At 33.8% G+C, this 12384-nt stretch overlaps 1 pseudogene; it reads right to left on the reverse strand.

Moving 5' to 3' along the window:
- Positions 1-10007: 10007 nt before the first annotated feature.
- Positions 10008-10955, reverse strand: LOC109676781 (olfactory receptor 10AG1-like; annotated as a pseudogene).
- Between the last annotated feature and the right edge of the window lie 1429 nt (positions 10956-12384).

A 12384-nucleotide genomic window follows, 5' to 3' on the forward strand; every position in this document is an offset into this window, starting at 1 on the left:
ATACATACAACAACAAATGCTGGCAAGGATGTAGGCGACAAGAAAGACTCATACACTGCTGGTGGGAACATAAATCAGTATAACCACTATGGAAAACAATATGGAGGCTTCTTAAAAAACTAAAAATAGATCTGCCATATGATCCAGCATATTCACTCCTGGGGAAATACACAAAGAAATGCGACTTAAGTTATTATAAAGGCACTTGTACACCCATGTTTACTGAATATTACTTAAAATGGCTAAAAGCTATAGAAACAGTCAAGATGCCAAACTAGTGATGAATGGATTAAGAAAATGTATTTGGATGCAATGGAATTTTATACAGCCACAAAGGAAATGAAATTTTGTTGTTTTCAGGTAAATAAATAGAACTGGAGAACATCATCTTAAGTGAAGTAAGCCATGTTCAGAAGGCTAAAAGCCACACATTTTTTCTCATATATGGAATGTAGGGTTAATACAAATACAAACAATATAATGAAAAACAGGTCACGCTAAGGGAAGGTCACATAGGATGGGGGAGGGAAAATGAAGGAAGTTAAGAAGGGGAATATGGTTGATGTGGTTTCTATACAAGAGTGAATATAAAATTTTTAAACCTGTTGAAACCACCATAAGAGGGGGACTAAAGAAGAAAGAAGAGAAATAGAGTAGATGAACCAATTTGGGTTATAACACATATATGCATGGAAATGTCACAAGAAAACTCCCCATATAGCTTTCTTAAGCAAAAATGTCATTTTGTTTTCCTTTTACAAAATCAGACAACAGTAGGGCAGCAGGTCTTGCCTGGGAGTTGGCACTGGTGGGAGGAGGGATGAGGTGGGGATAGGGCTTGGGAGGGTGAAATATAGTGCAAATACTGTGTGCACATGTATGTAAATGTAAAAATGGCATCTGTTGAAAGTGTTTCAGGAATGGGGGAAGAGATAAAAGAGAATGGTGTAGGAGTTGAATTCAAGTAGGATATATTTGATATATTGTAAGAACTTTTGTAAATGCCACAATGTACCCCCACCCAGCACAACAGTAAAAATAAAGAAATTAAAACAAGAAATGTCATTTCTTATAGTATATCATACAATATTTGACCATTTCTAAATTAAGTTTTCAAAATACTTGATTCATGAAAGCTATTCCATTTAAAAAATTGTTTTGGTTTCATTAATATAGTTCATTTGAAACAAAAAAAGAATTCTTTTCTGTGTTTTTATTAACAGTGATCATTATTTGTATTAATTAAATTCTTTTGCCAATTTTATAAGTAAAATTCTTGAGATTAATGTGCACTCAAATTTTTATTAAGTATGCATATTTTAAATTTATAGAATGTTCCTAACCTACTAATGCCCTCCCAATTTTCTTAATTCCCAAGTCTAAATTAATTCAGCACCTCATTTTCTGCACATAAACTCTACTAATATAGACCAACCTTTTGTATAGAAAGTAAATAATGAGCTAAATGCAAAAAATAAGGTAAAATAGTGTGTGAGAGGATGAATTAAAGAGGAAAGCATTCTAGCAGTGAAAATACATAGTATGATGGGTCACATATTAAACAGAGAACACTCTCATGAGGAATAGGGAAAGGAAAGGAAACCTAAAACTTGAATTTGGTTGATATGCTCACTGTACTCTTAAGCTGGTAGAGGCCACTATGGCAAAGGGACTAGGAAGTAGTAAAGAGGTCTTGTAGAGATGAACTAATATGGGCTACAATACACATGTATGTGGTAAGAACACTAGTAATCACTCTGTATAGCTATCTTTATCTCAAACTAGCAAAAAACAGTATGTTTTTCTTATTATGTCTTCAATGCTTTACCTTCAACAAAATTGAAGAACAGGAGGGTGGAACAGATTCTGCCTGGAAATGGGGGGTAGAGTCTCTACAGTGTGAGGAATGATGGCTTAAATAATGTATACATATGTAAGCAAATGTAAAAATGATAAAATAAAACTAAAAAAATTTTGAGAAAAAAAGAAAATACATAGTGTGTTTTAAATCTAGGCTATAGTTGCATTGACTATACTAAGATTCATTTTTATAAACAATGATTTTTCTTTATACAGAATGGGACACTGTCTAATGTAGACTTTCAATAGTGAAGACAGGAATGGCATACTGAGATTGAAGAGAAATTAGTACTTCAGTATGAGTAGGTAGCAGAAAATATTTTCCAAAATTCATGGGTTCAGTAAAATAGAAGGATATATATATATATTTTTTTATCTAAGTGTGCCCTTTCAGCCATGGTCTTTAGGACAGTGCCACAAAATGAGGGGCTCTGGTATTAATTATCTAATTTTACTTCATGGGAACGTGAAGTCTGGGATGTAGATCAATAGTATAGTTTCAGGCGTCTGATGTGAGCATGTGGTGATGCATCCAGTGAGGAGGGTAGCTCTAACCAGGAGTGAAGGCATAGGCAGGAGAAACAAGACCTTATGTGTCTGCACAGAAATCTACCACAAGGCCTGAGCCTAAAATCTGCAGGTGTATTTTGGCCAACTATATGTGAAGAGGTTCTAAAGAGCACAGGAGATATACTCTGGCACCTGACTTTCAGGACATGAACAGCACCATCTTTTCTTTTGTCACTAGAGTGTTACTTCCTGATAATGACTTATTATCATGGTAGAGACCGTCTTGTAACAGATGAATATAGATACATAGATGGTATCAAATAATATCTATGTTAAACTCTTGTTTAAGTGGTGATAATGCTGAGAAATTACTATGTTTATGCAACTAATAAATAAATGATGGAACACAGAATTGTTAATGAGTCTATTTCACTCCAAGTGCTAGTTCCCTTCATAAACCTTCTTCTTTATGTATGATTTTCTTGAAATAAAAATAAAAAAGTAAAAATCATGGATTCCTGACAATGTGTAAAGAATTTTGTTTCAATATATCTAAAAGTAAATGTAAAAAACATGTATGTGAGAGCTATATTGAAAAGGAAATTTTAAATGATTATGTTTAGTTTGTATAGATATCAATACATTTGATAGATTTTCAATAATCTACAATGAAATGTGGATATGACTGAGCAGTGCCCTAGAAGTAATTACAAGTACTATGTTGTATAAATACCAAATATATCATTTGAAACCATAGAGAAGAACAAATATTTAAGATAGGCTGGAAGGTTGCTCCCAGTACTTGTCTGGCATGGGCAAGACTTTGGAATGGATCTCCAGTACCTACACACAAAATACATCAATACATAAATAATCATGGACTACTAACCAACAAATCAGATGTGTACAACGAATGATAAAAGTCTAAATTGTGCTTTGTCCCATAAACTCAGAGATGTTTGTTTCTAAAGATTGTTCCCCATCCCAATTGCCCATTAGTTCTTCCTCTTTTTTTTTTTTTTTAGAATACAGTATTTCACTTGTAACCCAGACTGGCCTGCACTAAACTACATAGCTCAGGCTGCCCTGAAACTCCAGATCCTCAGCCCCTCTAGTGCTGTGATTATAAGTGTGCCCTTCTAAGCCTTGTGCTTTATTGTTTTATTATATCCTTTCATCCCTATTTCTGTTTTCTACTACTAAAATTTGTCAACTTTTGCTTTGAAAAGTTCTTCGGTGGGCCATTGAATTGAAGGATCCACTTATACTTTATCCAAACCAATTCTATATTAAATGATCTGTACAAAGCCCCTGTGAACTGGGAGATAGAAGAAAAGCTGAATGTAGTTAAGGAAAGACAAAAGAATGAAATCTAAATAATAATATAGAGATAACCTCAGCTATCAGTTACCAGTTGATGACCTCAGCATTAACTAATTTAAATATCTGTCTTAATAGATAAATAGTTAAAAATTCTGATTTCCTTTATAAATACCTTTGAAATATATATCAAAATATAGCTAAGATATTCAAATATGTAAACAATTTCAGAAAAAATATATAATCATGTTAATATTTACTGTATTTCATATCTTTTCTTATAAATGTTTATACATTTTTAAATTAATGTGCAAAGTAATTTAAATAAATGCTTGCCTTTTCATAGTCTCATTTGATTTTATGACATACTTTTAGTGAAAAAAATATAAAACAACTAAAGTAATGCAAAATGTAAGTCATGAAAATGTCAGTACTTGATCCAGAACTACTGACATCATTTTTTTACTTTTTGAAGTTCTAGAAAGGATTTATTGTAGTGTAACATTATAAAGTATGGAGGAGAGGTTGGGGGTGGGGAGAGAAAAAGAGAGAAGTATTTTCTGTTCCAATACAGGAAATAAGAGCAAAGACTCCCTCCTGAGGTCTTCTTTTAGCCTGTTTCATCACCCGTCTGGATTATAGCCATATTTGTGCCTGGTCCTTGGTGATTAAGACTAGGTCTTTTAGGAGTAAGTGGTAGATATAATAATATGGTCAAACATCTGGATTTTCATTCAAGTAGGATGATTGACAAAGAAATGCACAGCTTCCTTTAAAATTTATTTTCATTGCTTTCTGGCCTAATGTTCCAAATGCTATCAAATTAACAAGAATAAATAACTCCAGAAAGCCAACATCCATTTCTTCTAGTTTGCCAATATCTATATGGGCATTTTGTCTTTGATTTAATGTTGTACAGTACAAAACTAATATATACCCACACAGTCACAGATAAGCATAAATACTTTCCCTTAAATGCATTCTCAGAATGAAGATTTTAGAAGAGATAGCAAAGAAACAATTACTACACTGCCCAAGGACAACTTGGTTTTGTTATGTATATTATTGGATTTTTTATATGTAAACAAAAGTGATGTCAGAATAAACCCAATGTGCATTTAAATAAAATTGTGATTAGAAGTTTTCTTAAATATTTTATTCTATTCTTTAATGGTAATTTTGTTTATATTCAATTTTTCTTATATGTCCACATATGAGTAAACACTATAGTCACAATTTATCATATCAAATTATTTGTTTAAAATGAATGCTTAGAATGAGCCTATAAAAAAACAATTAGATTTGGCTTTCAATGAGGCAATTTTAACCTTTTTACTACAGTAAGGTATCTATCAAATAGTCTGAACCACCTACTACTATATAATTTAAAAACTACAGAATATGTCCTGAGTTGTCCCTGACAACCTTATATGAGACAGAATCTGAAACTCAAAGATGAGGTCAATTTCTAGGTCTTATACTCATTAGGTTTTAATGAACCTATGGAATTTGTTCACAGTAGATTCCTAAATCAAGTGTAAAGAAACAGGTGTGTTTTAAAAGGTAACTGTTTAATCAGGCTCAAAAAAAGCCAAAAAGCCGCATGTTCTCTCTCATATGTGGAATATTTACCTAAAATGAATGCAGCAATTTATAGGACAAGGTTCACACGGGGAGGCTGTGCACGGGAGTGATAGAGCAAGAGAAGGAAACTAAAAACTTCAATCTGGTTGACGTGCTCACTGTACAGGAACGAATATAGAAATCTTAAACTGGCTGGAGCCACTATGGGAAGTGGACTAGGGAGGAGTGAAGAGAACTAGAGGAGATGAACCAATTGGTAAACATATATGCATGGAAACAACACAAGGAAGCTCTCTGTGTAGCTAGCTTTGTCTCAAACTTGCAAAAAGTCATGTTTTTCTTTTTGTCTTTAATCTCTTTTCATCTACAAAATTGGAGAATAAGAAGGCCTAACAGGTGCTGTGGGGCAGGATGGGGGCAGCAGTGTAATAGAGGAGGTGGTGGGGGAAGGGGTAGAAGGGTGAATAAGGTGCAAATAATGTATACACATGTATGTAAATGAAAAAATGATACCTGTTGAAACTGTTCCATTAATCAGGGAGGGACAATGAAAGAGAGTGGTTGAGGGGATGAATTCAAGTATGATATATTTGATACATTGTAAGAACTTTTGTAAATGCCACAGTGTACCCCACCCAACACAACACTAAAGGAAAATAAATGAAGAAAATATTCTGACTGAGACTCTAAGTGTATTTCTATGCAAGCATTACTTGTACATTTACAAATAAGTAGTGTAGAGAATTCTCAGAGATCATTCAAATTTATATGTAAACCTAGATAAAATCTTGACAGTGAGTGAGGACAGAAATAGGAAACGCTGCCACACTGGCAGGTAATTTGCTTATTTATACCAATTTGACACTTGGTCATTAATAGAAAGTAAGGTGGAGGCTATTGCATGGCACAGATCCAGGAAGCAAAAAGAAAGTGAAGTTGGTAACCGTTGTAATGATACAAGCTGGCTGCCTTTGAGTGTACTGTGTGTGATCTTCTGAATATTATATTGTGAGAATCATTGTAGCTCACATATAAGCACAGTGTAATCTTTAAATGTCCTCTGTTCATTGACATTTCATGAAAATATACAATAATCATTTATATTAGCTATGCATTATAAGTCTTCTCATGGTTAATGGCCACAAATGCTACAAACACAAAATCAGTGTGTGAAAAGCAAATTACATTTTATGCTCTGCAATACTTCAAATAGTTTCATATTTCTTATGTAACACCACTTGGAATGAAAAATTTTAGACTTGTTGCTGCTATTGTTTTTATGTCTTATTTGTTGTCATGGAGCTTCCTCTGGGGTTTGAACTCAGGGCCACATGCTTGCAAGGCAGGTACTCTTCCCCTTGAGACACTCTACAGGCCCTCCTTATGACAATTTTAATATCTGTTGATCATTTTCACTTTTGTGTGATGATTCCAATACTGAAATATCAAATTTATTTCTCCAGGAAATGTTGGGGCAAAGCTCAAACTAAGTCATTGCCAATAATTTTCCACCATGTTAAATGAAGAAAGAAATATTTATGTTACCCAAGATCTTTATTAATTCTTTGATGCATAATTGCAGGACCCATTCATCCTTAGGCACATTTTCTGATTCCTTTCAAGCCCATTATTTCATTCTCAAGTGCTTCCCTGTCTCCAGGGTCCCTCCTGTCTTTCTGCTATACTTTGTTTAAGCAGAATCCACATTTTAACCTCATAAACACAGCTTTCTTTCCATGCCATGTGGTCCAACTCTCACACCAACCTTAATACTGGAGTATAGTAGAAATAAGTTGCTGAAATTAGTTTAAAGTATCTTCCAACTTGATTTGCATGTAAATGATGGTGGTGTTTTTATAATCATAGGGTAAAAATACATCAGATAAACTTTCAGATATTACAAACAAAAAAGCAAGCAAAATACGGATGCAAAGACATTTTTGTTTGTTTAATGTTGATGCAGGATCTTGTTATGGAGTACAGGCTGGCCTTTAATTTCTTATCCTTTTGCTTCACTCTCCTGAGTGGTAGGATTACAGGCATTGGTCACCACAACCAACTCAAAACCAGCTCTATCTAAATGTATTTCCTACTGCCATTTGTATTATTAAATGTAACAATCTTAAACAACTGACTACTTGTGAAATCTTTCCTTTATAAGATGATTGGAAGGCACTGAGTTATAAACAATTATAAAATAGTATCAAAGCAAATACTGGTACCAAAAAAGCCCAGGTGTACTAGTATCTCTATAAGTGAAAACAAGAAGGAATGCTATGAATGGTCTGTTGTATAGGCAAGGCAGCAAATTTTTAGTGTCATAAAGGAAATTTATTTTATGGGATATTAAATGAAAGTTTTATACTTTATTAATTTTCAAGAAATATGTTTTGTGTACAAGAAAACAATAGAAGTTTAAAAAGTAAAAATGGATTCCTACTCTAATAATAAGTTGCATTTGAGGAATTTTAAAAATATGTATGTAAGTCTTTTTAAACATGTATATATGAAAAGTAATCCAAATTATTTTTGAGTGACAAAATTTTTTTTTAAATAAACAGCAAATGAATTTTCTGGAATGAAAATACTCCTGCACTCAGAAAGTAGGCCAAAACAAAGAACATAACCTACATTTCAGGTATTATTTTGGAGGCTTCAACAAAAATTGACAGACAACATGATAGGGTAGTTTTTCATATTTTTTTAACATCTAAGTGTAATCAGTTTTTATTTCTTTGCTCTAGCCATAAAGAAAATGCAAATCAAAACCACACTAAGATTCCACCTCACCCCGGTTAGAATTGCTATCATCAAAAACACCACCACCAACAGGTGTTGTTGAGGATGTGGGGAAAAAGAAACCTTCATATCCTGGTGGTGGGAATGCAAGCTAGAGCAACCACTCTGGAAAATAATATGGAGGCTTCTTCAAAAACTAAGCATAGTTCTGCCATATGATCCAGCAATCCCACTCCTAGGGATATACCCAAAGGAATGTGACTCAGGTTACCCCAGAGGCACCTGCACACCCAAGTCTATTGCAGCGCTATTCACAATAGCCAAGTTATGGAAACAACGAAGATGCCCCACTACTGATGAATGGATTAAGAAAATATGGTATTTATACACAATGGAATTTTACTCAGCCATGAAGAAGAATGAAATCTTATCATTCACAAGTAAATGGATGGAACTGGAGAACATCATCCTGAGCAAGGTTAACCAGGTTCAGAAAAACAAAAATCATATGATCTCCCTCATATTTGGACTTTAAATCTAGGACAAAGGCAGCAATATTGTTGGATTTGGGTCACATGCTTAGGGGAGAGCACATATGAGAGGAATGGGGATAGGTCAGAAATCCAAAACTTGAAAATGTTTGATGTCCCCACTGCAAAGGAGCTAATATAGTAACCTTAAAGTGAAAGAGGTCAATATGGGAAGGTGATCGGGAAGTAGTGAAGAGTTCAGGTAGAGATGAATCAATGTGGGTTGTAATACAATTGTGCATGGAAGCAATGCTAGGAATCTATCTGTAAAGCTATCTTTATCTCAACTAGGAAAAATGCTCTGACTTATTATTGCTTACATCTTCTCTTCAACAAAATTGGAGAAAAGGGCACAACAGGCTCTGCCTGTAATTAAGGGGGGTTAAATAATGTAATGCAATTGGAAGGACCTCAGAAAATACTGAAATAACTAATAATACTTCACATTACACTCATAGATTTATTTATTAATATAAGTACCTATTAATATAAGTACCTGTTTGGAATGAAATAAAAACCAGTTGAAATAATTGAAAGCAAATTACTTTTTTGAAATAATTGCAATGGAGAAACAAATGTCTGCAATATGAACCCAAATGAGCCATGTAGGAGTGTAGTTACATACCACGTGTTCTTAGAGGAAGTTATTAGGAAAAGAGCTAAGAACGTGGTTATGTCTTTTTATAATTCTTTTGAAAGAATTCCAGATTAGTGCAAGCAGTGAAATAAATCTAACATAATTTTTACTGATACTATTAACTCTCTAGCTTTTGACAGGATTTTATAGTAGTGCACAGAAACATTTATCAATTCTGTCAATTCACTTATTTAAACATCTACTCAATAAAGCACACATTAATTAATTACTACAAGAAAACATATATACTGTAGTGTACATACATATACCATCGAATTAAATACGAATGTCAGAAAATATAGATGTGGACATCTGGGTAAAGAATGTTCTGTTATTCTGGTTTTGGTAGCAGACTCTTGTAGCTCTAGCTTCTGTACTAGGGAGTTGAAGGCATTAGGATACCAAACACAAGGACAGCATAGGCTAAAACAAAACAAAATAAAAGTGCTGGGGGCATAGTTAAAGTGGAGAGTGCTTGACTAGCATGTCAAAGACGCTGAGTTCAATAATCCACACTGTAAAATAAATAAATAAATTCACCTAAGTTTAAGCAACAAGATTTAACATTGAATTCTGCTTATCTATTTACAGAGAAAAGATGAGACATTAATATTATACTCATGGAAAAATATTTTCCTCTGGTACTTTCTTTGATGGTACATGATTTACCTAGTACACATCCAAAACAGACTAAATTTCATACTAAAATTTAAATGGAATGTAACTGTATTACAAGTGGGAAATAATTACCTTCCCAAGGTGAGTAAGTAGAAAGTCAAAATGTTTCTTTGATAACTATAAAAATAAAACAATTCCATGTAAACATGTCACAATGTTTTAAGTAGCAATTTTCTCAGAGCTGCAATCACCTCCTTGTTCCTAAGGCTATATATCATCGGATTAAACATTGGAGTTAAGATAGTATAAAAAAGAGAGAGCAATTTGTCAGTTATTGCAGAATGAGTGGATTTTGGCCATAAGTAGGAAATGCTAACAGATCCATAAAATAGAACCACAACCAGGAGGTGGGAAGAACACATGGAGAATGCTTTAGCACGTCCTGTGGCTGTTGGCAACCTCAGAATGGTAGAAATGATTTTGCTGTATGAAGCAAGTATCAGCATAAAAGGGATTACAGCAAACAACATAGCTACTGCACATATAGACAGCTCATTTATAAACGTATCCCCTCAGGCTATCTTGAGAATGGGGGGTATGTCACAGAAGAAGTGGTCAATTTGGTTAGAATTACAGAAATGCAGAGAGAATATTTGACACGTTTGCCCTATCTGTACAGGCATTCTGCCAAGCCAGGAGCCAGCTGCCAGCTGGATGCATTTCCTTGGGTGCATGACCAGAAGATAGTGCAGAGGGTTACAGATGGCCACATAGCAGTCATACGACATCACAGCCAGTAATAAACTTTCAGTGGCTGCCAATATAAGGAAGAAGCACATTTGAGTTGCACGGTGCAGTAGAGAAATGCTTCGGTCTTGAATCAAAATACTGACCAGAATCCTGGGGAGAGTGACTGACACATAACAAATTTCCAATGAAGAAAAATTTGCTAGGAAAAAATACATGGGTTTCTTCAGTGCAGGGTCAAAACTTGTTATTATGATTATGAGGCTGTTTCCAATTAGGATAACTATGTAAATGACAGAGAACACTCCAGATAGGAATCCTTGAAGGTTTGGAAGGTCAGAGAATCCCAGCAGGACAAACTGCTTCACTGTGGACGTGTTGTTTTCTCTTCTCATCTTTTCATGGTTCATCTGTGGGAATTATTTCATCAGAAGTACAAGTCACTTCACTATTCTCAGTATTTTATTTCCTGTGTATAAACCAAGGACAGCAAATATTCTTGTGTGCCAAATGAGTAAAAAGAACAAAAACTGTACACTTCACTTATAGAAAAAAGCAGAGTTAAGTACATTTTTCATTATCACTAAGTATTCATATGACATTTTAAGCCTTTTTAATATTTCTAAGAGTTATTCCACTTATATATTTGTAATGATGTGGTACTGTTTTTAATCGTGCTATTAATTTGAACACCCAGATTTCAAAATCTAAGTCTATGATCAATATAGTAATGATTCTGAATTTGCCACATGTGGTTTTCCTTATTTCTCCAAACTGTTTTCTGTAATTATTAATTCAGAGATTTCATGGTACAAGTTAATATTTTGTATGCTATCTTAAATGTTTACAGAAAAAATAGTTATTTTTGTCACAATCTTATGCTATTTTGAATATCTCACTTAGTTTTGATGTCCCTCTTAACTAGATAATTTGTTACCAACAAATTTGTTCAATCATCAAACATTCTAGAATAGTACTCAATTTAAATTTGAATATCATGTAAGATCTATGATATCAGCACAAAAATATATTCAAGTTTTGGGCAAAAATGAAATATAAAATATAATCTGTCTCTGAAAGCTCAGAAAGCATCTGTACATGTGAATTATGTGTATTATTTTAAAAAGGAGTATCAAACACAACTCATCTCTGTAATTGTCCTGAACTACTTACTTCCTCATTAATTGCTGATTTTCCTGACCCCACTCATTCTGTCATTTTCTTTGTGTGAGTGTGTGTATACTCGTATGTCTTCATGTATCTGAGTATTTGAATGTGGTTATCTATTTTTATTATGTTCTTTCTTCATATCTAGATCTAGATATTAACTTTCTTTGATTGTCTACATTGCATGTGCAATGTATGGCATACTGTTTCACAAAATTTAATAATTTGTTGAGCACATTACTAAAAAATGAACTTTGTTTTTTAATTGAAGTATTCTCTAGGGTGTTATCTTTTCAAGCCAAAGTGCAGATCTGATTGCCCAGTTTCTGAGTAAGAATGTATTGCCTGCATGTCTGTGTACATGTCCATAGGGCGAGTGGGTGGCTGGAAGTGAGGGTGTGCAACAATTGTTGTACTTTCAGTCTCTCTAATAGAAGTACCATTTCATCTCCTTGCTTCTGTTACAAGCTACATCACATTCCTATTATGTGATAAGTAACTTGAAAGCAAACAGAATAATTAGCTGCAAGGAAGAAACACACCTAAAACCATGCGCTATGAAAGCTAAGTCTGTACAGTGTTCAAGATATGAGTTTCAAATGTATAGTAAAGCCCAGAAAGAACTTAAAAAAGAAACAAACAAAGGGAAGCGTAATAGAGTGTAAGAAATGA

Source organism: Castor canadensis, chromosome 1 (assembly GCF_047511655.1).
Source record: "Castor canadensis chromosome 1, mCasCan1.hap1v2, whole genome shotgun sequence".
Classification (NCBI taxonomy): Eukaryota; Metazoa; Chordata; class Mammalia; order Rodentia; family Castoridae; genus Castor; species Castor canadensis.